The 26,343-nt window shown below is 41.4% G+C and overlaps 1 long non-coding RNA gene across 1 annotated transcript in view; it reads left to right on the top strand.

Moving 5' to 3' along the window:
- The first annotated feature begins 3,606 nt into the window (after positions 1–3,606).
- The window catches only part of LOC149448722 (uncharacterized), a 44,925-nt gene continuing 22,188 nt past the window's right edge, over positions 3,607–26,343 (top strand). Inside the window, exon 1 of the long non-coding RNA XR_016305800.1 lies at positions 3,607–3,743. This is a non-coding gene — a long non-coding RNA (uncharacterized LOC149448722). The remainder of the gene's footprint in view (positions 3,744–26,343) is intronic.

A 26,343-nucleotide genomic window follows, 5' to 3' on the forward strand; every position in this document is an offset into this window, starting at 1 on the left:
GGGGGAGCAGATATCTTGATTTGACTCCCACTTCTGGCTCAAACTGAGCTGGAAGTTCAGCCCCCCGCTCAGCCCTCTGGGACATGTGAAGTGTGACTGTGGCCCATTCAAAAAACACAGCACGCTTTGTGCATGCACAGAAGCAAACCAGATGTAAAGCCGCAAGGTTTCGCATAGTCAAGATGGTGGCAACAGTACCTGACAGCCGATTGAAGAATTGGCTCGGGTTGAGGACATCTCTGGATCCCTTAACAGGTAAATAATCTAATATTAAAAGTCAGCAGCTACAGTATTTGGCTGCTGACTTTTAATTTTTTTCTGGAGGGAGAGGGGGCGAGGGCTGGAGTGCCACTTTTAGAAAAAAAAAGGAAAAGAATGGCATAAGGTTCACTTTACATTTTCTACCATACCCTTATGCAGACATGTAGCCTAGGAGGCCAGGAAAGGGAGGTCCATCCATGAGCATTGAGGCCTTTCCTTCATGGGCCAGGCCACATGCCTTTCAACATTGGTAAGGTATCTTCCAAGTGGAGTCAGTGAAGCCTCCTTTTCTCGCAAATTACCCTTTCTCAATGGGCCCTTTCCCCATATTTACTGCCTAAGAGGATGTGTTTTTTTTTGTTTTGTTTTTTTTTTGTGGGAGAGTGTTATAGTAATCTGGAAGCCCTGTTTATAATAAGGTGCTCCTAAGTATCCAGCTCCCCAGGGTAAAGAGTGTTGAGCACATTACAACACTTTTAGTACTCCTTCCCATAAAGAGTTAAAAGTACAAAAGCAGACCAAAACCTTATACTACATCCTTTAATTACATTGTAATAAAAAATGTAAATAATGCCCCCCAGTGTAGATCCATTGTCAATCATAACGATCCGCCACCCAGTAATGTTTCCCGCCACCCGATGATGTAGCTCCAGTGCATAACTGTATGTGGAAAACAAAAAAGAGGGCGCACAGGCCTAGTGCATTACCTTAAAAAATAGGATTTATTGAAAAGTAAAATACTCACAAGATAAAATGATATTAAGTCAGATATACATGGGAAACATGTCACAAAGGATGCAGAGTGGTACAGGAACCCCTATGGGTAGTGTGGTAGGGGACTGGGAGCCTCTGAATAGCTAGTGGCTGATGCGTTTCGAGGAAGCACTTCTTCTTCAGAGCCAGTGTATTGACACATACACTGGCTCTGAAGAAGAGGTGCTTCCTCGAAACTCGTCAGCCACTAGCTATCCCGAGGCTCCCAGTCCCCTACCACACTACCCATAGGGGTTCCCGTACCACTCTGCATCCTTTGTGACATGTTTCCCATGTATATCTGACTTTACATCATTATATTTTGTGAGTATTTTACTGTTTTCAATAAATCCTATTTTTTAAGGTAATGCACTAGGCCTGTGCGCCCTCTTTTTTGTTTTCCACATACAGTTTCTTTTGTATTTCCCTGGTCCATCGAGGGCAGCAAGGCCTGCATTTCTCCTATCTATGTGGGGATCCCAATAGCAGGGAGTCCACAGTTTAGCGCAGGAGCACATGCATTCGGTTGCTACATTCTTCACTGCATAACTGTCACCAAATTACAGAATACCCAACACTATAGCAATGTAAACAACAGTGCCAGGGATCCTGGGTGATGTAATTGATCAAATGGTCATGACTATATTTGGTCAATGAGGCAACTGGGTTGGAAAAAATGACCAATTACAGTGAAGGAAATAAGTATTTGATCCCCTGCAGATTTTGAATGTTTGCCCACTCACAAAGAAATGATCAGTCTAAAAACTGAATGGTAGGTGTATTGTAACACTGAGAGACAGAATAGCAACAATAAATTCAAAGAAATGCATGTCTAACAAATTATGCACTGATTTGCATGTTCATGAGGGAAATAAGTACTTGATCCCTTATCATTCAGCAGGATTTCTGGCTACCAGGTGTCTTTCATACAGGTAAAAAGCTGAGATTAGAAGCAGTCTCTTAAAAAAGTGCTGCTAATCTCATTTTGTTCCCTGTATAAAAGACACCTGTCCACAGGAGCAATCAAACAATCAGATTCCAAACTCTCCACCATGGCAAAGACCAAAGAGCTGTCCAAGGATGTCAGGGACAAGATTGTAGACCTACACAAGGCTGGACTGGGCTACCCAACTATCGCCAAGCAGCTTGGTGAGAAGGTGACAACAGTTGGTGCAATTACTGGCAAATGGAAGAAACACAAAGCAACTGTCAGTCTCCCTAGGTCTGGTGCACCATGCAAGACCTCACTTTGTGGAGTGTCAATGATCATGTGAACAGTGAGGATCTTGTCAATTATCTCCAGGCAGCTGGGACCACAGTCACCAAGAAAACAATTGGTAACACACTACACCAACAAGGATTGAAATCCTGCAGTGCCCGCAAGGTCCCTCTGCTCAAAAAAACACATGTCCAGGCCGTTTGAAGTTCGATACTGAACATCTGAATGATGCAGAGGAGGACTGGTTGAAAGTGTTGTGGTCAGATGAGACCAAAATCAAGCTCTTTGGCATCAACTCAACTCGCCGTGTTTGGAGGAGGAAGAATGCTGCCTATGACCCCAGGAACACCATCCCAACTGTCAAACATGGTGGTGGAAACATTCTTCTTTGGGGGTGTTTTTCTGTTAAGGGGACAGGACAACTGCACCGCATCAAAGGGTCGATGGATGGGGCAATGTACCGTCAAATCTTGGGTGAGAACCTTTTTCCCTCAGCCAGGGCATTGAAAATGGGTCGTGGATGGGTGTTCCAGGATGACATGACCCAAAACACATGGCCAAGACAACAAAGGAGTGGCTCAAGAAGAAGCACATTAAGTGGCCTAGCCAGTCTCCAGACCTTAATCCGACTGAAAATCTGTGGAGGGAGCTGACAGTTCGAGTTGCCAAATGTCAGCCACCAAACCTTAATGGAGAGAATCTGCGAAGAGGAGTGGGCCAAAATCCCTCCTGAGATGTGTGCAAACCTGGTGGCCAACTACAGGAAATGTCTGACTTCTGTGATTGCCAAAAAGGGATTTGCCACCAAGTACTAAGCCATATTTTGTGAAGGGGATCAAATACTTATTTCCCTCATGAACATGCAAATCATGCTATTCTGTCTCTCAGTGTTACAGTACACCTACCATTTGATTTTTAGACTGATCATATCTTTGTGCGTAGGCAAACATTCAAAATCAGCAGGGGATCAAATACTTATTTCCTTCACTGTACAACCAGTTTGTTAGACCCTCCACCAAATCTTTAACAGGGTGGGTTTGGGTCACAAAACTAGTAGCCAAATGCAGTATTTTCCTTTTTGAAGCAATGACTAACATTTGGCCAGGACAGAAAATAGCCTAATACATTTTTTTTTGCCCCATCCTCACAGAGTGGATGTATATGCACTTTCACAAGGTAAATTTATATGTAATTTTCTTCATAAACACACCCCATAGGTTATTTTATTGTTAAAGCTACTAAAAACACTCCCAGCCAATAAATCAGATATCTGCTTTTCTAAGCACAAACCAGCTTTCATGAGAAACCTGATACTCGATTCAGCGTACAGCAGAGTTACGTCACCACCTTGCTAAGAGCATTTTGTCAACCAAGGACATTGTCAAGAATCATTGTGGCAATGTAGAGACTAGTTGGAGGAAATCAACACTCCTAAAATTGTTGAATTCCACAAAATCGTCAGCTGGTAGTTTCTCTTAATGACAGCAGAGATCAATGCCACGGGCAACGGGTGAGTATTAAGTGTCCTCTTTGCAGAGAACATTTTACATATTTATTTTCTAATAATAAATCCTGTATAATAATAATTTACAAAGTAACTTTAATATGTAATCTAGCTAGCAAAAAATTGGGTGAGGCTGGTGAAGGTTTATGTGGCACACTGTCACAAAACACTGCATTTGTCTTATAAACAGTCATACTCTCTAGTCTGCTCTAAAAGGCACGTCTAGCATTTCCTTCCCTCTACTGGTCACTGGGATCATTTGGGAGAGAAATACTGGCAGAAATTACATTTGTGTTCTAGAAGGGTTCCCAGTTCTGTAGTATACATACTGCTTAAGAGCAGTGTCCTCACTGATCCTAAAGGAGTTGATTGCTTTGTCTGGAAGCCAGCTTTATGTAATAACCTTTTCTTCAAATGCCATGGTTGGCTTACATAAAATCACATACAGCTCCAGACATCACAGTGAAACCATGGATGCACTACAATTTGCTTTTTTTTCTGTGGGTATCATCAAAGGCTTGTTCATACAAGTGCACTGCAGCAATGTATTAATTTTGGAAGACCTGATAACACACATAAAACTAGACATGGACATGCAATGCACCACCTAGGTGCATTGCCGTGCCATGTAAATGAATAAAAATGCACCACAGTGTGTTTCATGCATTGTCCTGCATTGTGGTATTGCATCATAGCTGGATCTAGCCTATCTGATGTGGGGGTGCAGTAAAATATGTCAGCAGAACAGGAGATGGGAGGTCAGCAGAACAGTGTATAGGAGTCAGTAGGGCAGTATACAGGAGGTCAGCAGGGCAGTGTACAGAGACCATTAGTTTGTAGGACAGTGAACGGATGTTAGCAAGGCAGTGTATGGGGGGCAGCAGGGCATTGTACAGAGGTTCAGCAGGGCAGAGGATATGGGTCAGCAGGACAGAGGATGGGAGGTCAGCAAGGGAGTGTAAAAGAGTTAGTAGGGAAGAGAATAGGGGTCAGCAGGGCAGGGAACAGGGGGTTAGCAGGGTAAGGAATAGTGGTCAGCAGAGAACAGGACAGGATCACTGCTGGCAGGACATTCAGTAGAGCTCCTCCTTCCATCCCCACACTGCACACAGGTTGAGCACTCAGCAGATCTCCTCCTCACACAGCTCATAGCTGAGATCAGATTTTCCTTACAGACACAGGCTCAACTTGCACAGTATGTAGGTGGCTACTGCCATTCTATTCTAGGAGATTCACAGGTCAGAACTGTGACATAGCAGCCAGGTACAGACTGTGCAGAGTGAGGCTGTGTCGGTAAAGGAAGCAGGTCTCAGGTATGCGCTGTATGGGAAGGAAGAGATCTGTTGAGTGCTCTGTGTGTAGTTCGGGGAGTGCCAGGACAAGGTCATCTAGTGTCCATGGTGACGACAAACTGCTTCTCACCCCCTCGAAATGTGAGCAAAAAAAAAAATTTGCATTTATCAGCACACTCACCCCCCCAAGCATAAATTCCACCCTCCCAGTCCAAATTCCCCCTCTAAGCACAAATTTTAGCCCACCTCCTAGCTCAAATCCCCCAAACTTACCCCCCTAGCACAAATATCATCCACCCAAAAAAAATCACTCCTCCTAGCAAACATCCTCTTTCCCTTCAAATCTCCCATTCTAGCACAACTCCTATCCCCCAACTCCCCCCTCCCAGGACAAATCCTCTCCCCCCCCCCCCAACCTCTCTCTCAGTACAAATCCTCACATCAAAATCCTCCCTCTCAGCAAAAATCCTCACCTCAAGTCCTCCCTTCCACCACAAATCCTCTCATCCCCCCTCACAGCTCAAGTTCCCCCCAAATCCCTCCTCTTAGCACAAATCCTCCCTCCTAACACAAATCCCCCCTCCTATCCCAAATCCCCCTAAATCCCCCCCATCCCTCTCCCAGCACAAATCCTGACCCTTAAATTCCCCCTTTTAGCATAAATACTGCCCAATCCCCCTCCTAGCATAAATTCCCTCCATCACCCTCTTAGTCCAATTCACCCCTTTCCCCATCCTAGCACAAATAGCTCCCCATCTCAAACTTACAGGTGGGAAATCAGAGCTGGAAGGAGGTGGACTGTGCTTTGCTCTTTCCCTCCTGTCAGAACAGCGATCCTCTATACAGCATATGGCATAGGATCGCTCACAGATCAGACTATACATGGCTTGATCACCCATTCCCTATCTTTTCAAAGCACTGCTCACCTCCCAGCAGCAGGAAATGCCAGTAGAGGATGGGGACAGTCTGTATGGAGAATCACTGTTCTGACAATAGCGGGGTGAGTAAAGCACAACTCGCATGTCCTCTCAGCTCTCTACCACTGTCATTTTTCGTGACGGGACATTCACGTTGGTAATTCACTGCAACAGGCTGCTCCCTCCCCATGTCCCAGCCATGAGTGCAGGGATGGGGAGTCCAGCAGGCCAGAGACAATGACCATGGGAGGCACAACTAAATTCTAGGGGGGGTGCAGCCCACCTCCATTAGATTCAGTCATGTATTGCATGATAAATTGTGCACATTTACCATGCACTACTGCAATGCACTGGCATGAACAGGCCCTTGTTTGCTCATACTGGTCTAAGCCACACCTCTAGAATTCATTAATTTTACTGTTACCTTGGTTGTAAAACATACTATCACTGACCTACTATGCTTCACAAGCTAATTATTATTATTATTATTATTATACAGTATTTATAAAGCGCCAATAGTTCGCTCAGCGCTGTACATTACAAAGGGGGACAGAACATGTGACAGAACAATACCAATACAATGCAAAACATGAGGGGATTGAGGACACTGCTCTTTGGAGCTTAATAGACCTTATATACACTCACTGGTCCCTTTATTAGGTAAACCCTGCTAGTATCGGGTTGGACCCCCTTTTGCCTTCAGAACTGCCTTAAATCTTTGTATCATAGATTTAACAAGGCATTGGAAATATTCCTCAGTGATTTTGGTCCATATTGACATGAGTTACTGTTGCCTTTTTATCATCTAGAACCAGTCTGCCCATTCTCCTCTGACCTCTGATATCAACAAGGCAATTTCGTCCATACAACTGCCACTCACTGGATATTTTCTCTTTTTCGGATCATTCTCTGTTAACCCTAGAGATGGTTGTGTGTGAAAATCCCAGTAGATCAGCAGTTTTTTAAATACTCAAACCAGCCCATCTGGCACTAACAAGCATGCCACGTTCAAAGGAACTTAAGTCCCCTTTCTTCCCCATTCTGATGCTCAGTTTGAACTTTAGCAATTCATCTTCACCACATCTACATGCCTAAATGCATTGAGTTGCTGCCATGTGATTGGCTGATTAGCAGATTGTGATACCAAGCAATTGAACAGAAGTACCTAATAAAGTGGCCAGTGAGTGTATATCACACTGTATTTTCTTGGTAAGTAGATGTGTCATTGATGAATACTTGCCTCACAATTATATTAATAATGCAAGCATATATTTATTGGAAAGAGTTGCTGCCTAACTGATAAAAATAAAGAAAAATGTAAAGAACAGGAGCTGTCGAAATCAACGAACATAACCATATATTATAGATTATACCTTCCTTTAGACAAAGTGCTTATATTCAATTCGACCTCACAAATTGTGTGTCTGACTGGCACAGCTTACACAGAGCAGAGCATGGAGAGCTAATATTGTGCTGTGGGAGCTGAGCTTTTGTTGTTCTGCCTCAGACTTCCTTGGCTATAATGTATTACAGGGAAGGTGGGGGTTACATACAGTAACTAAGATTCATATCTCAGCACATAGGCAGCCTTTTGCATTCTTTTTAACATGGGGGAACTCTTGAAACAACTTTCAGGTCTTGAGGAACCCCTGATAATGAAGTAATTACTTTATGGCACAGTAGCATGAACAAAAAGAATGAGTAATATGGTGTACTAAGTGTATTTGACACCCAGAACTGCCTTATACTACACAATTATTTTCAGTAATAATAAAGAAATAAACTAATATTAATCATGACAAGAAAAGAAGTGCAGACAGCAAAAATTGTAATGATTCCTCACATTGGTGTTCATTAGAGAAAATGTCTGCTTATGTTGATGGTCATTTGAGAAGTGTGCTTTTATATTGGTAATTAGTGAGGTGCCCCTAACTTAATTATGATAATTGAACTGCTCCCTTACCTAGATGATTAGCGGGAGAAAGACCCCATTACACTGATCATCGGTAGTCCTTTACATTTATGGTCAGTGGAAAAAGGGCCCCTATTAACATTAGTGTTCATTTGGAGGAATGGCCCCCTTACAGCCAAAAAAAGATAATTGGTGGTTTGGTAATCAGCGGTTATTGGCCATAAGTAAGAAATTATTCATTACTCAGGTATCACCTAGAAACGTTAGGAGGAAACGTAGCTGGGAAGAGCTTCACTAGCTGTATATGAACACCATAGAATTAGGTTTGGTTTACCAGAAAAGCCATTTTTCACGTAAATAGTGAAGAAGAGTTCTCCTTTAACAATTATCACCAAATCAGCCTCATAATCAATGGAAGAACATTGATTTTCCATCTCACTGTTTCTGCTTCACGGTTAAGTTGCCTACACACATATATCACTTTTTATTGATTGTGTTCCTGCACAGTGAAATCAATATGCAATTGAATCACATACTGTATATTAGCATCTTAGTTTTAACAGTGTAATTATTTTTAATGAGAACATTTATCAAAATAATTTTCCCCATACCTTTTTTTCTGTTATGTGATTCCCATGTACTGCATGTGCATTTCAGAGTATTTATAGGATCAATGGACACACTATACACATTTCAGCTTCAATCTGCTAAAATATTAATGATAATTTCCCAATCTGCTATGCAGTCATTTTATTCAGCTGAGTTCCCTAGAAATTGTCATCAGTGTATCTTGATTGTGTAACAGCTTACCTTAATGACAAAAGATCCATTAGTTATAACGTAAGGGACAATTATCAAACATTCCCAGGGGAGGCTTTTTGTTGCTAACTCATGTGTATATGGTTTGCAGTGAATGATCTGTTCGAAAGCAATTGATCTTTGCTAAAGTAGCTGTGAGTGGTATATGGCTGTTTAGCCCAAATGCCACATATCAGGCTCCAGTGACCCTAAAACTGACACCTGGGTGTCCACAGTACTTCACCTCTGACCCTAAACTATAATCCTCTGGCTTTTGCCTATTGATAATGCTGTTGCCATCTCAAACTAGGCTCTAGACCTTTGCCTAACTCTAACCTGTGGAAAGGAAATATCCCATTTAGAAATCTAAAGGGGTTACTGGATACCAATAGCTCATTAGATAATAGATAACTCTGATGCAGCTACTGAAACAAAGGTCATTCTGATGAACACAATTTGCCAAAAAATAAAAATATGGCTAAAGTGTTTTTTAAAAAAATTATATAGTTGGATCTGAGCAAGCCCAGGTTGGGGGGGGGGGGTCATAAAAACAGACATTTCATCTGCAGTTTGGGTGTCCCTGACCACCCAATTAAAACCTACTGTATGGCTGGAGGGGGTTATACATGTGCGATGTCCATGATGCTTTGCACCGTGGCAAATTTATTGCAGATTGTTGAGTTGACAGGTGACACCACCTGTCAGATTTGGCTCATTCAAGTTAATGGTGCTACACTGCAACCATGAGCCTATTAATCATTCTCAAACTTAACTTAATTCTGGTGTAAATGAGCCTTCAAATAAAGTTAACAGTAGAAAGCTGATATTTTGCTGGAATAAAATGTTCTCAGAATTTCCTGAGTTGTTTCATTTTCCATTGCATCAATATTCATTATTATGTTTTCTGACCAGTTATTGCCAAGAAATCCTGAAACTTCATTAACCTGTTTAAAATAGCTATATGACACATTAGAACTTTGAAGCAAATCAGTACTTGTGTTATTCAGGGCATGCAACATTTATTCGTGCATATACTTCCCTTTCCTTCATTACCCCACCACTAAGATCTGCCCCAAAGGCAGAAGAAAATTCTCAGTATGCCAGTTATTGAGGAACATGGTACTCACTCCAATGGCCCAATCAGCTACAATGCCAGCAACTGCTAACAGAGCACTTTGTTTTCAATTCCAGTAGCTGAATAAAGTGATGTGGGAGAAAGGTAAGTATTTGCCTCATGGGAGGTCTGCAATAAAGTTAACCTCATGATTTGCACTACATGGACAAAGCACAGTCTTACTTTAATATGCAGTTGGCTATATTTGTTCTGTCTCTCTGCACTGTAAGTGAATACCTTGTTCTTCTGTTCCAGGAAAATTGAATCGAGCCCTCTCCATGTCAATATCAAATCATTCTCTGCTATCTAATTTATACAGAGCTTGATGCATTTAAGATCAAAAAGATCAAAAGGGCTCTGTGCAATCATTTTTTCATATTGGATCACATAATTTTTGCATGAAGTATACGTTTGAGGATAGAATACATGCAAACTGTGCAATATATTCTAATTTACTATTTATCTTTTTCAGAGAATTCTAGCTTAAACAGTAAGTTTACTTTGTAACACCCTCTAGTGTAAGATATCTTTTTGTGTGTGTATCGTTAGAGGCTTGCTCGAAGCCTGGGTATGAGAAAGCCTGGGAGTGAGTCAGCAAGGTTACTTCAGGATAAGGCTGAAGGGCTCTGCAGGTCACTTCTCTGATACCTCCCCCTGCTCTAAAAACTTGGAGAGGTTTCCAGAAACAGTGGGCACGGTGAGCAGGGGCTGATCTGCATACTTAAGGGAATCTGGCCAATCTCCAGGCAGGAGTCCTGGCATGGTGGCTTTGTCAGCCCTTAAATATGAGAAAGCCTGGTCAGCAGGGCAGTCAGGTGTTAGATGGTGTGAGGAAGTGCTGCTGGTGTGGAGGCTGGGAGGGGGCCCCCGAGGAGGGGGGTCTGCCTACAGGCTGAAGCTGGACAGAAGGACCTCCACTGTCCCAAAGTCTACCCAGTTTACCAGGGAAAGACAGCCTGTCAGCAGGGAAGGAGCAACCCAGCGAAAGGCCTGAGAGCAGCTTTAACTTTTAAAGCTACAGGAACAGAACAGTGTGAGTACTTCTACACCCCCTAGGCCAAAGAAGGGAGAGGGTGGTCAGGGGCAATACCCAACTAGTTCTTTCTGGGACTACATTCTTTGTGTGTCTCAGAATCCATTGCCCTGGGATACTCTCAAGACAGCCAGGTGGATGAGAAGATTTTCACTTGGGTCTGAGGAAGTTCATTTAAGGAGACCAAGCACTCTTTGCAAAGACTGTGTGCTAATCTGTCAGAAGGTAAGTGCCAATTTAAAGGAGTAGAGAGCCAAGGATTCATTTTGTGCTGTTTGCTGGATTCTTGCCATTTTTCAAGAAGCATTTTGCAGAAGTTGTCCTCCAAGTTGTTCAGTTCCATTGGGCATCCCATATACTCCTAGACCCCATTCAAGTTGTTAACCCCTAGTAAAACCAAGCTCATGGACTATTTACTGGCTTTGGATGAACGCGTGGAAAATGCATGTTTCCTGGCTGTGCAGAGCTTAGGGGGACCCAAAAACTCAGCAGCATCCCTCAAGAAGGTAGCTCTACACTGTTAATAGACATATCAAATCTATATTATTTCTGTCTCTTCCTTCCTCATCAAAGTTCCCAATGGTAGTACAGACTTTAGATGCAAATTTGGCTTCCTTGGGGTCCTGAATGTTTCATGTTTGGCTGCAGAGGCTGTCCCTAGTGAATGCCCCAAGCTAGAGATATATCTGCATCTGAGATGTGTTTTTTTAATGTGGATGGGGAGAGGTACAATAAAAACTCTATTTAAAAGTGAACTTATACTTTAAGATAAAGAACAAGAAGTGCATTGTTATACTCTGTCTGTAGGGCAGATACTGTGTTTTACCAGAGGCTGATGGAACTGAAAACTCAGGTGCACATACAGAATGTCATTACCAGAGTCCCTATAAGAATTAGTATGTAATGCAGTTCCACTTATGTCCAACTTAAAGCATATGTCAAAATAAAAAATATGCAATACATCTCTGCAACACATACACATTTTCCTCTTGTTATTTATTTAGAGGACCCTGCACATACAGAAAAATACCTTCTGACTTGCCAAAAATGCACTTAGTGCCTAATTTCATATTGTTGGCTGACAACATGCAACTATGTGGACTGAATGGTGTCAGCCATTTTTTTTTTTTTTGCTAAACTGCTCAAACCCTGCCACTATCCTATCTCCACAATAAAGATGCCTAATATACTTGTAGTCCTAATATAAAAACTAGAAGGACTAAAGAGATTGCCTGAAAATGCATGAAATAAACAGAGGACACAGGACAGCTCAACGATACAATCAACTTGCACTTAATGTGGACCCCCCTAAAACTATAAAACCCTGTTGCATGAATCTGTTCATGCTGATTATAAAACATTCTGATACGTAGAAATAAATACATTTACTTTTCATTTCATTTTACTTCCTGGTTTTGTTATTTTTCAACAAACTGCACCAGATCTCATATCATGCAGGCACCTGATCTAGCACATGTGCCATATAGTCATATGCACCATATCTGCATGGTTATTATTTAAGAATAGAAAAGTTGTACGATACATGATTGAGGCCAGGTGCAGATATCATTGCTGGTCTGGCCCAGAATAAAGAAGAGGAAGCTGTCTGCCAATGGCCTAATGTCTGCATGGGTTTCCCATCCACAGAAGGGAAGGCCAAGGATACTGCAGGAAACATAAAAGAAAGAGGCAGATAATTATTACGTACTGTTTTTTAAATTAAAATGGTTTTAAAGGCAGAAGGTTTTATACCTTCATACATGAGGTAAAAACCTTCTGAGTGCAGCCTCCCCTGCAGCCCTCCCTTATACTCCCCTGAGCCCGATGCAGTGATGTGCAAAAGAGCCTCGTCTGTCCCGGGACTCCCTCTCCTCATTGACTGAGACACAGCAGCAGGAGCCATTGCCTCCCGATCAGGGCTTCTGTTAGAAACCACGGGACCCCATACAGCCACCCTGACAGGGTCCCGCTCCCCCCAAAAAAACACTGTTTACTATGCTTCAGTTATGAATTAAGTGAGTGATTGGTACACAGTGAGTGATTGGTACCGTGTTCATTCAAGAAAGGAAGGGGCTGGTAAATGTGACATATTTACTGGACCCTTCCCTCATTCTCCAGCCTGAAGGATCCTATTGTGTGCTTGCAGCTGCCGGTAGAAAGGAGAGGAGGGAAGCCAGTAGCACACAGGGGGGCCTGGGCAGCAAGGGGGAAACATATGGTGCACAGTAAGGATGATGGGTGTGACAGGGGGGCAATTACTGGAACGGATCCCCTGTATGGCTCCCTTTGCAGCAACTGAAAGCCAGTGAGAAGAAGCCAACTTTCAGCTGCTGCACAGAGAGCTATACAAGGAATCAGTTCCAGTAACTGCCCACCCCGCTGTGCAGATCACCCTCCCTGTTCACATCTAATTCACCCAGCTGCCTGGCCCCCCCCTGCTGTCCTGGGTCCCGTACAAGAGGACTGGTGGTACCCCTTAACCACAGCCCTGCTCCTTCTGCTGTCAATCACAGCCAGTGAGGAGGTATTGGGGCGGGGCCAAGCTACACTCAGTGAGTCTTATAGACAGAAAGAGGTGGCTTGGGAGTGAGCACTCCTGAGAGCCCCCTGAGCAAGCAGCTTGCTATTGGGGCACTCAGTGGGGTGGGGGGGGAGCGCTGTCGTGGCACCCAAGAAGAAGGGGTTCGGGGCTGCTCTGTGCAAAACCATTACACAGAGCATGTAAGCATGGCATATTTGTTATTTTAAAACAATTAACATTAACATTAACCTTTCGAATCACTTTAAGATTTCATTGCTGTTGTATTAAGGGGGAAGAGGGAAGATCCACTTTAAAAAAGGTATAACAAATTAAAAAGCCCATATAATACAGACCAAAAGGAGCAAAAAGAGAAACTCATTGTTGGGGTTTACAAACACTTTTGTAGCGCCTTTCTCAATGGCCTTTGATAAGAACAATATTTTAGTTCTAGTTCAGTGGCTTCACTGTACTGTATGTTATCTGAGAACAAGATTCATAAGCTTGAGAATGGCTGTTTCCAGCCTATTCAGAGACGTATGTAGTAATGCAGCATAGGAAGCAAAGCTTTATGTGGAAAGTACAGTATCTATAGCAACCAAACAGAATCATTCTTGCACTGTTAAGACTTCTATAAATTTGGATTCTGCTCTTTTTTTAAATTCTTGGAGTAAACACACAAACCAGCAACTTTTAACAGTCCATCTATGATTATCCAGCAACAACACCAGGGATATGGTTCAGTAACAGTTGACATGTCTCAAGTTCCCATTACATGCATATCAAATAAAAGCTGAATACAAAATTCTCAGGTGATGCAGCACTAGCTAAATTAAATGAAGGAAATGAAATAAGGATAATCTTTTTGGGAACATAGATCCTTAATTATTGCTATTTATCAAGGTAATGCAGAAAAGCAAAATACAGCTTTCACTAAAGGAACAGAAAGGATGGACCCCCTAGGAACTGTCCAGCTTGTTAATTGTGCTAATTTATAAAGTGAGATTCTAAGTGAAATATGCATGAGATTTCATTAAACTTTGATGGCAATATTTCACTTAGGATCAAATTAGGCCCCTGGTGATTGTAGAGGAAAAATGTGCATTACGAATCCGAGAATAATGAGCAAATAAAGAATTTATAATTCCGGTCAGGTACAGTTCCACTAAAAGATTTATAAACTACAGGAATCGTTCTTTCTTTAGCTCAGTAATTTTTTTCTTACTTCTTTGTCCAAGTTCTTGCTTTAAAGGGATTTTGCACTTTTATAAAAAAAAGAAACCCACAAGACATACAATATACTATAGCAGTGGATCACAGGATTCAGACATTGTCAATGTTGTTGATCCTAAATATCTGCTTTCTTCTTTGATATAACTAATCATACTGCTATGGTATATTTTGCATTCATTCCCCTGCCTTCTGTCTCCTAGTCAATCCCAATCCCAACTGCATCTTTACGTTTCCCAGCCATAATTACTGATCCTTGCTGCCTCCTCTAGCATTCTTCCTGATACCGTTCATGTGCCCAGGTGTCATGTGAGGGATTGTAGCTTGTACAAATCATATATTAAATTTCTGTTCCTGAGGCTTAGGTAACATGAGTTCTAAGTAACACTCTGCACCTATGTACCATAGTTACCTATAAAAATAGTTATCATAAAGTGTTCTTACGTATGAATTAAAGTGCACAGATTGTCATTTAGTTAAGCAATGACATTTGGGATCAAACTCAGGAAAAGAATCAGCAGATTGTGTATGAGCACCTGAGTGGTGGGTCCATTAAATTATACTATTAACCTTTCATTCCTAGGTCAATGATCTGAGAAGAAACAGAACTGCTGACCATAGAAGCTAAAAACAGGATGTACAGATAGATGCACAGTGCTATCTACTCATTAAGAATTCTCAATGAATTATGAATTAGTTAGCACTCAGAAAAGAAAAAAAGGATGAATGCATTTTATTTGAGCTGGAAAGAATCTTGTAACTTCTCTATGCACCTTTATTTCACCAGCCTACTATCTACTAGGCATGAGTGTTTTGGCAGGTGCATTTGGCTTGTCTGCCACTAGTTGGCTCTGTTCCCATTATAGCATTGTAAAGGGAGGGCAGATGTCAGCTTCCCTTATAGAGAAGTCCCTCTTCTAGTGATGTGAGGTTTGTAGTGAGTGCCCATGTAAAGTCCAGCTGTGGGAGAGGCCCAGTAGTCCAGGGCATGGGAGTAAGATATCCCAGAGCTGATAATATGTAGTCTCCTGCAGATGAACTGAACTAAAGGGCCCTTTACAGGCTGAAGTCCCAGGTGAGATGGTAGACAAAACAGAAGGAACGGCTGTAGTCTTCCTGTCTCCCTTTACCTTCTTCTGCGGGTCCTGTACTGGGGTGCATAAGGCCTTCTAGGCCAGGCCACAGTCTTCTGATGTGAGTAGTGGGGAAGCCTGGGAATGAGTGTGTCATCTGGGAATGTGCCAGGCTGGGCAGAGCTATGAAAGGGAAATGATGATGAAAGCTGAATGCTGTGGACTTAGAATACATAAGGAAGTGGTTCCAAATCTGTGGTACTCCCAAGGAGAGGAGGTGCTGGCATTCTGCACCTAAATTACAACTACAGAATGTCTACTCCTGTGTATGGCATTCCACACCAAAGAATTCTGCTGGTATGTCAAATGTAATGGAAGATGTCACAAAAGTCTTTCAAAACTACAATAATGTGAAAAACATGCATTTTATGTGTGTATTCCTTTACTCATGAATATTAAGGCCTCTTAGCCAGGGATGTCATGAGCGAGCCTATGGCAAGGAGTATGACACAAGATGGCAAAGGAGTCCATCAACAATAGGTGGATAGTTGTCCTATCCAAGAAGAAGCGAGGAGGGAACTTGCTTAGTTTGACACCTGTGCAATCAGAAGCCACCTTACAAGTGAGCCCTTACAAGTGAATAGTGCCTCTCTGTTCTAACAGATGCTCAGTGGTATTTGCAGATGGTATTAAACCACTTGCCCTCCAGAAGATTTACCCCTTTTCATGACTAGGCCATTGTTTGCTATTCGGCGTTGCGCTATTTCAGCTGGTAATTGCGCAGTCATGCAACATTGTACCCAAATGACATTCATGCCCTTTTTTCACACAAACAGAGCTTTTGTTTGGTGGTATTTTAACACCACTGGGTCTTTTTATTTTTTGTGATGTAAACGAAAAACAAAATAAAAAAAAACAATATTTACTACTTTCGGTTATAAAAAAATATCCAATAAACTCAAAGTAAGTCATACATTTAGGCCAAAACATATTCTGTTACATGTCTTTGGTAAGAAAAAAATGCCAATACTTGTATATTAATTGGTTTGTGTGAAATTTATAGCATCTACAAACTATGGTATACATATTGGAATTTACACAGCTTGTACTTTCTGACTGTCTATCACATTTGTTGAGGTGTTAAAAACACCCCCAAAATTACCACTTTTTGGAAAGTAGACACTCCACTTTTTTTTACACAAGTTGTCAGTTTTATTATATAAGGCTTATGCATACCATAGCTATATGTGGAATAACACCCCAAAACAAGTTTTGCTACTACCCATACTGTGGTATGGGGATACCACATGTGAGAGACTTTTTGGCAGCCTAGCCACATACAGGCCCCCAAAATCCAATGACCACCTCCAGCCTTTCAAAGGGCATATTTCCTCATGTCACTTCCTAACTACTTATCACAGTTTAGGTAGCCCTAAAATGCCAGGATAGTACAAACACCCCCAACACCCCCCCCCCCCCGCCAAATGACTCCTTTTTGGAAAGTAGACACCCCAAGGAATTTGATAAGAGGCATGGTAAGTATTTTGCAGATATAATTTTTGTGACAGGATTTTGAAAGAGAAAAAAAGAATTACATTTTTGATTTCTTTCTTCATTTTCCAAAAACTTGGGGCAACAAATGAGATCTGCAAAATACTCACCATGCCTCTAAGCAAATGCCTTGGAGTGTCTACTTTCCAAAAAAAGGGAGGGAAGGGGTGTGCTTCTACTATCCTTGCATTTCCGGGCCAACATTAGAAGCTTCTGCCACACATCACCCAATATTCTAAGTCTTTTATGACATTTTGTTTACATGAAAAACCATATTTTTACTAGAAAATTACTTTGAATCCACAAACATTAGGTATTTTTTAAAGAAGAGGCCGTAAAGAATAAAACGGTGGGTGTTGAAATTTTTTAAGTCACACAGTATTTACACAGTAATGTTTCAAACTCTAATTTTTTTTGGAAAAAATACACTTTTTGGAATTTTAATGCACAAAATGACAATATATTGGCAAATTGTTTGCTAAAATATAAAAGGTGATATTACACTGAGTAAACAGATACCAACCATGAAATGCTTTAAAATTACACACGCCCGTGCAACAGCGACAAACTATGTACATTTTTAATACCGAAAGGTGATGCTTTAAAAGCCGTTGCAGGTCACCACTTTATGTTTGCACAGGAGATCTAGTGCTAGAATTACTGCCCTCGATCTGACATTCGTGGTGATAACCCGCATGCAGGATGTAATCTCTGTTTACATACTGACACAGGCAGGGGCGGACTGACAACTCATGGGGCCCCCTGGCAATAGGGGATCATGGGGCCCCTGTGTCCTTGCCCAAGCTCAAAAAAGCCTATGAAAAAGGTACCAGGGGCATCTCATGGGGCCCCCTACTGACCCCGGGCCCTCGGGCACTGCTCGAGTTTCCAAATGGTCAGTCCGCCCCTGGACACAGGAATGATGTTTGCGTTTGCCTTTGCATGCAAGCATGGGAAGAAGAGGGCGCGGGTAATTTCTTTTGTTTGTTTTACACAAAGTTTTCAGTTAAATTATATATGACTTTTGCATGCCATAGCTATATGTGGAATAACACCCCATACTGTAGTATGGGGATACCACATGTGAGAGACTTTTTTTTTTGCACTGTCCCTTTCTTTTCTTTTTTTTTGTTTGGGTCACTTTTATTGTTGTCACAGGGAATGTAAATATTCCCTGTGATAGCAATAGGCAGTGACAGGTACTTTTTTCTAAGTAATCTGCGGTCAGATGCTTTCCCAGTTTAAAAATGGAGCTTTTTATATCCGGCAGAATGGAAATGATGAAATGCTCGTAGCTTCCGGTTTCTGTACTATATTGATCCATACAAACACTATACTAGTAATGGTGGTGACCAGCAACCCATAGCGTGAGCATGATAGTGTACGGGCAATCTATCGCTAGTTGATTCTGGTTGGGAGGGGATCTAACCGACCCTGACACTATCTGATGTCTCTGGTGCCAGTAAAACAGTGATCACTGAAATATTCTATATGCTAACACTATATTCCATGGCTCTGGCTGGGTGACAGGGTGATCAAAGGATTAATAGGGGCAATCAAAGGGTTAAATGTGCTCATCTAACGTGCATGTGTAAAATGTAGTGCTTTTACTCACAGTGTGGTGTTCACTCTTCTCTCCCTGGACTGACAGGGAGACAGTGGGGGGCGCATGCAAACTCACACCCAGAAATAGAAAGTGATGTAAGGGTACATCGCTTTGCCCAGAGCCGCCCAAAAAAAAATTTTAAGGCTTTTTTTTAACCACTTGTCACCCGCATTCCCTCAATGTGTGGTCGGCAAGTAGTTAAAAAAAGCCTTAATTTTTTTTTTTGTGATGTTCAATACAGTATTTGTTTTAATTTTTTTGAAACTTTTTTATATGTTTTTTTAAATGCTTTCATCAGAGTAGTACAATGTTACCATAGTAACCTTGTACTACTCTGGGGGGGGTGATTAGGGATTTTTTTTTTTTTACACTTTGTAGTGCAGGAGCAATAAAGATTATTGTTTATGCAATGCTTGCTTTGAACTGTCATAAATGGGTTAAGTTCATGACAGTTCAAAATACAGTGATCTGTGATTGGTTCCAGCTGGTCACATGGAACAGGGTGCTGTGATTGGTCAGTCCATGTACTATGTGAGAGCTGTGGGCCAATCACAACTCACCAGAAAGAGAAGCAGAGCTGTTAGAAATCAGATTGATTCATAACAGCTTTGCTAACTGTCAGCACCTGTGGTAGTGAGCCCTTGTAGATAATCAACTTGGGGTTCCCCAGGGCGCAGAGTCTAAGCCCCAGCCTGCTTCTTCACCAGAGCCCCTGATCGTGGGGACGGACTTGCAGCAAGCTGGGACCAGGTTGCGGCCTCCGGGTACACCTAGCTAAGGATGAGGAGACTGCTCGTAGGAGCAGAGTACAATGGGAGGAGATAAATGGAAATCCGATAGACTAGCCGAGGTCAGGACAGGCGGAAAACAAGCACAGTCAGAGAACGAAGCTGGGGTCGGTACACAAGCAGTCAATGCAGGATACAGGCAATAGCAACACACAGGAGCTCCGACAACTAGGACGTTGCTTAGGCAGAGTGGCCTAGACTGAGCATGTCTTATATAGGCTGGCAAACAAGGAGGCGGGCCAGGAAGTGATGGAAGGGAAGGAAATAAAATCCAGAGAACAGCAGACGACACCCATAGGTGAGCACAGACAAACACACATGTGAAAGGGATCAGGGACAGCACTGCAGCAAGGAGGTAAGAACACAAACAAGAAACTACAGGCTAACTTGTGACACTAACACTGTGATCATATGATCGCATAGCAATCACATGACCACTGGCTCCCATTCACCAGGATCTGCATTGGGGGGCATATGCAGCACCCACCTGTGTTGATACAGCCAGACGGGTACTTCGCTTTGCCTGTAGTTGCTGCCCATTCACAGTACATGGTTAAACTATTTTGCTACCATCTGAGCATTTTTTTACACCCGCACACGATCCCTAGCATCTCTTGTGATATGTAAAGAGCTACCTTCTGCAGAAGTGAACCAGCAGAGCAGAAGTGCATGGGGGCTTACTCCATATGGAAATCAAGTAGCCAAAAAGCTGTCATTATTGCATTGTGGAGCGAGCATGAATTGTGTAGAGAGAATGGTGAGAGTGGTTAGTGGCTAGAGAATGGCAAATGTCAGAAATAAAATATTTGCTACCCCGGACAAATATTTATTCTGCCAGGGTTGTGGGAAGAGACCCTTGTCCCATCAACATGAGGACAAGAGGCATGGGGTTCCCCAAAGGGCCTGGTATGGACGGGGGGGGGGGAACCCATGCCATTTTTATTTCTTAATTTGTTATTGCTGGCAATTCTTCTTTTTACATTCAGCTGTCAACGAGGAAACCACTGACAGCTTATGAGCCATCGATTGTTAAGGACATGATGGCCAGCTTCCTGGCCCTCTCTTTACCAACCAGCTATTTTTCTCACACAATTTAGATTGTTCGATAAATTTTCGACTGATTTTAATTGCTCTGAAAAGTATAATTCGTTAGCAAATGAATAAAAGAAACACATTTGAACTAAATACGTTACTATTGTTATTTGAGAATTCAGATGCATACGAAACTCAGAATAAACAAAAATTTGCCTGAATTTAGATCAGACCGAATTGAATTGCACATGTCTATCTTGTGGACTGCTGAGACAAAAGTTTGTCTCGTTGCATCTGGCGTAAGACTAACACAGCATTTCATAAAAAGAACATCTTACCAACAGTCAAACATGATGGTGGTAGTGTGATGGTCTGGGGCAGCTTTGCAGCTTCAGGACCAGGATGACTTGCCATAATTGATGGAACCAGAAGGAGAATGTCCGGTCTCCAGTTTGTGACCTCAAGCTCAAGTGCACTTGGGCTATGCAGCAGGACAATGATCCAAAGCACCAGCAGGTCCACCTCTGAATGGCTAAAAAAAAACAAAATTAAGGTTTTGACTTAGCCTAGTCAAAGTCTGGACTTACATGAGATTGAGATGTAGTGGCATGACCTTAACCAAGCCATTCATGCACGAAAACCAATGTGGTTGAATAAAAACAATTCTGCAAAGAAGAGTGGGCCAAAATTCCTGCACAGTGATGTGAAAGACTCATTGCCAGTTATCGCAAACGCTTGATTGCAGCAGTTGCTGCCAAGGGTGGCACAACCAGTTAATAGGTTTAGGGGGCAATTACTTTTTCACATAGAGCCAGTTAGGTTTGGCCAGCTTTTTCCCTTAATAAATGAAATCATCATTTAAAAACTGCATTTTGTATTTACTCGGGTTATCTTTGTGTAATATTATTTTTTTTCGATGATCTGAATCATTTAAATGTAACAAATATGCAAAAAAAAATCAGAAAGGAGCAAATACTTTTTCACAGTACTGTATACTGCCAGGCCACCTTACCAGTCCACTTAAGTTAATTTGGATCCTCGATAAAGAAAACTCCTGGCAAGTAGGTCAACTTTACTATGGGTTCCAATGCTCATGGATCAAATCATTCATCCCCATTAGAGATTGCTTTTATGTACGGACGTGTGCAAATCCATTTTAAGTACAGTTTCGAAATACTGTAATTGCACTGCTTTTAGTTTTTTCAATGTCAATTGTGTTTTTAAGACTGCAAGTGGCATTCAGAAAACTGCTGACAAAGGATGATAGGCATTGGCTTCATTTTTTGTTACTTGGCAGAAAAATTGACAAACTTTAATTTTTTTTCAGGAAGAATGGCAATAGTGTCTGAAGATCACACTAATCACACTAATTATCTGAGTGCCTAAACTTTAACCAAGTTACAAACAGAGCAAGTAGATTAGCTACAACTGCATTTTTGACAGTAATACTGACATTTCTTTTTTGTTGTTGCTTTTTATCTAGTGCGTTCTCCTTGCTGTACTGCAAAAACACAACCAAATTCGTGTGTACCAAGCTTTTTTTCAGCTTCTTAATGCTCATTCACCACTTCAAGCTCATAGAACAGGAATCCACTAAATAGGAGAATTAGCTAAAAAAAATGAAAACTCTATTGTCAGCCTGTATTTTCTATTAGGCACCAAAAGTGAGGAGCAACCTATATGCAGTGCATAGCCCTTGTCCCTGATCAGCTGAGTTCCAAGAGCCATTAATTTGAAGGAATAGATGAGCAAAAAGATAATGCTTCAGCTTTGAGGAAGGGAGTTCGACTCCCGAAACACGTCAGCCATTCCAACCAGGAAGTTGTACCACAGAACTACTGCTGTTTGGGATTGAACCATTTGACTCTATGTCTGCTTTCATTATCTTTTTGTGAGTGTCCACTTGTTACTCCTTTAATAAATATGGTGTCCGTTTATGACACAGAGAATAGCTGAGATTCAACGGATCTCAGCTATTCTCTGGTCATTCACAGTTTATAACACTCAGGAGATCATGTCAGCCCTTCACTGGAGATCTGTGTTCTCCCTCCAGATTCTCCAGCCCAGAGCTGGAGAATCAGAGGGACCGAAAACTAAGCAGAGATAATTTACCTCTGCTTAGTAAACTGATCTTTTACTGTAATCTCACCAGATTATAGTAAAATAAGCCATTTTCCAGCGTTTGGAGACCGTTCTCCCTTCGTTCGGAGAACTGCTTCATAACCTGCATTCACAGGAGAACTGTGTTCTCCGAAAATGCCGGAGAACTGAGCAGCGATCTATTACCGCTGGTTAATAAACGGACACCTATATCTGTTACAGAGCTACTGCAGGAGGAGAGTGCGCCCTTTTGTGTTTTCTTTTGCTAGTACCAAGGTTGAGTGGGCTCACAGAATGCAAGATGCCAGTGTGTGTTGGCACAGTTAGGGAGAGCTGACAATTCTGTACAGGGAAAGGTATTTTTTTTCTTTTTCATGTTATTTTTTTTTGCATTGGCCTATGACCTAACTGCAGTGCCCAGCTTCATTTTTATTTGGCAATAGCTTGCATATTAGTACAACAAATGGCCAGAATTGAACAGCAAGAATTGCCCTTCCCCTGTAGACTTCAAAGGGTTTGCCAGAAAGTATTCAAGTCTCAAACTAGATTCATAAAACTTTGTTAAGAACCAAATCCAGGCAGATTCATTCATCCCTACTGACCCCCCCCCCCCCCAAAAAAAAATAAGTCCCATGCATCAACATGCTCTATTTTTTATACTTAGTTTTATTACTGCAAGTTGATAACAATTTATCAATTAAGTAGAACCAGTGATTAAAATTCAGTAAAACCAATTTATCAATTCATTAGAATCAAATCAGTGCAATTGTAACTTATCTACAGTGAGTATCAAACTAGGACATTTATGAACAGGTCCGAGTCATTTGCTGTGTTGTGTCTGTACCAATAAAAAATGTAAAATGTAAGGAAAGTAGCCTGGTGTTATACTATATGTTACTATATGTTTGCTTGCAGCATTAGATTTCCACAGTCTTATATTGTTTTAATTGCTTTAATTGGTGTGATCAGTATACAAAAAATAATTGATGCACATTCTCACAAAACACTCTGTTGGTCTTACAGGCAGACACTGCCTCATGTCACGTAGAGCAAGCAGCGACAATTCACCTGTATAAGCATACTATATAACTTACCAGACAAAGCACAAAGTGTATGGTCTTCATCCCTTCACATACTGTATCTAGGAATCCAAAGTATTTGGATTGAATTCAAATAAGTGCTTTGTTTTATGATATAACCTCTATGGATGTGTCTGAAACCTGTTTTGATGTTATTTCTGAAAGCTCAGAAAGTATTTGCTAGCAATGTCTTTAACATTGAAACATTTTTTGAGACATACTGTTACAAATCTTATTTTTATTACAGAAAGATACACCATACAGTAGCAACAAAACTCCTTCAGAACCATATCATAACAGATTGGCTTATACACTATTTCTTTCAAAAATAAGCATTTTCTAAGAACATTTCCTTTCAATTTAGCCAGCGCTAGTCAGATCCAGTGGGCCTCCAGTGATATAGCCATCTTGATCTCTTCCAAAATTGATCTATTAGATCTATGGGCTGTCCACGGCACACATAAAATTATTTTCCAGCACCAAAGCTCAAATGAGTAGATGTTCTTTCTATCCTGTTTTCATAGTGTCCAGGCTTTCACAGCCATAATTGACAACTGAGCAGATGAGTGCATGGATGAATCTGATCTTTGTTTTCAGTGTAATTGCTCTGCATTTGAAAACTTTGTTGAGAGTCTTCATTGTGTAGCTATCAAATGCTATTCTGCAGAATATTTAATCACTTCTAGTTGCTTCCTTGTTTTGAGAGAGCTCAGGAGATTAAAATGCTTTATAACTTCTATTCTGACACCATCAAGCTCAAAATTGTGATCATTTTCTGTGTTCATGATTTTCGACTTGTTTATATTCAGCTTTAACTTTTCACAGTAGATACAGCATATTTTCTTTACTGCTGGCGATAAGTGTAGTGTCATCTGCATAGTGTAGATTGTTTTGTCCGACAAATTTGAAACTGACAGGCTCTTTTTCCAAATTTACTTTTCTGAAGATGGCTTCACTGTATATGTTGAACAGGTAAGGTGACAAAGTGAGAAGATACATCCATGGCCTATTAGCCTCAATCAGCCATGTTACTATGTGTACTATAAAGCTCAATTTTCTTTTTAGTTCTAGCAAGCAAAACAAGTAGACCATCTTCTGAAATCTACTTTTGTGAATTCTACCGAAAAGATGTCAGTCCTTTCTGCCAATAAATAGGTTCTATTATTTTAAAGGCATATTCCACTTTTTGTAAAGAAATAATAAATGCATCCATATAGCAAAAAGAAAAAAATGTGCATTTTTTTTTCCATTGGCTTTTGCTAAGCATTGCAACCGTAATCACTGGATTGTTGGTGCAATGCAGAGGTTCCTGTAGACTATCCCTTCATCGCCATGACCTTGCAATGGTTTGGTTATGGAGCTGAAGGAGGTATTCAATGGATAATGAGTGCTGTAATGTCACAACGCTTGTGTTCCATTCAGAACTACATCTGCAGTGGCAGATGGGACCTGTAGATTTACTTTTCACAGATCCTCTGAATGGATCTATGAATGAATGACATGGCTGTGCAGGAGAAACCATGCACAGCTACTCTTCATTCAAAAATATACACAATGCTGTGGGAAGAAGAATCCTGTGATGTGGAATGACACCATGCTCCATGTTACACCCTATATATGGGTGTATCATGAAACGTAGGATGAAGTATGGAATTAGCCTTTAAGGATATTTAAAGCTGCTGACAAATTTGAAGTGCAGGCACCCAGAGGTTCATGGTGCAGTCCTTCACAGTGATGGCCCAAAAGAAATGTGAAGGGTGAGGCTTAGCACATGATCCAACACCACTCAGAAATGTTGAAGTGTTAGAACAGCCCAGAATTAGGGTGATGCATATGAAACTAAAACTTTTAGGTGCCTGCACTTCATATTTGCCAGCAGCTTTCAGTATTCTCACTTAAAAGTTCACCTTTTAACAAAAAATAATAAATGCACATTTTCTTTTCAGGTTAAAAAATACACATTTACTATGTTTTGTTTTGGGAGCTTGGAAAGCATTGCACCAGTGATCAGCAGATTGCTGGTGCCATGCAGGACTCCTGCAGACCTGTCAGTGTATCAGTGTGCTCACACCTCATATGAGCAATGAGCAAGCAGATACACACTAACAGGAGGAATCAATGAACTACCACAGCACGCAACAGCGCCATGATAATTCATTGAGAACTACAAACTGACAGCCTGTAAAGGCTGTTGGAACTTGTAGTTTTACCATTCATAGAATACTGTGAATGAGTGACGCGGCCCCAGGGGGGGGGGGATGTAATTGTGACAGCTTGTAGTGGGAGGAGATCTCCACTAGCTATTAAAACGGGGGATCAAGGGACGGTCCTTTTGTAGCATGTTATACCCTGAACACTGGTGTAACTTGTAACATGTTACAAAAGGTGAACATGTCTTTTAAGTGGCAAAACCTTTTATTGTAGTCTGCCTCACAGCTAATATTTAGTATGATCCACCTACTAATCCTCTCCAGAAAGATGTCAGTTCTTTAAGGTAGCTAGAAAGGATGAAGATCATAGCTAATCTATTTCATGCATGATCAATTACACCAATTTTTGGGTC

Source organism: Staurois parvus, unplaced genomic scaffold, assembly GCF_062004578.1.
Source record: "Staurois parvus isolate SC_StPar_1 unplaced genomic scaffold, SC_StPar_1.0 ptg000661l, whole genome shotgun sequence".
In the NCBI taxonomy this organism is placed as follows: Eukaryota; Metazoa; Chordata; class Amphibia; order Anura; family Ranidae; genus Staurois; species Staurois parvus.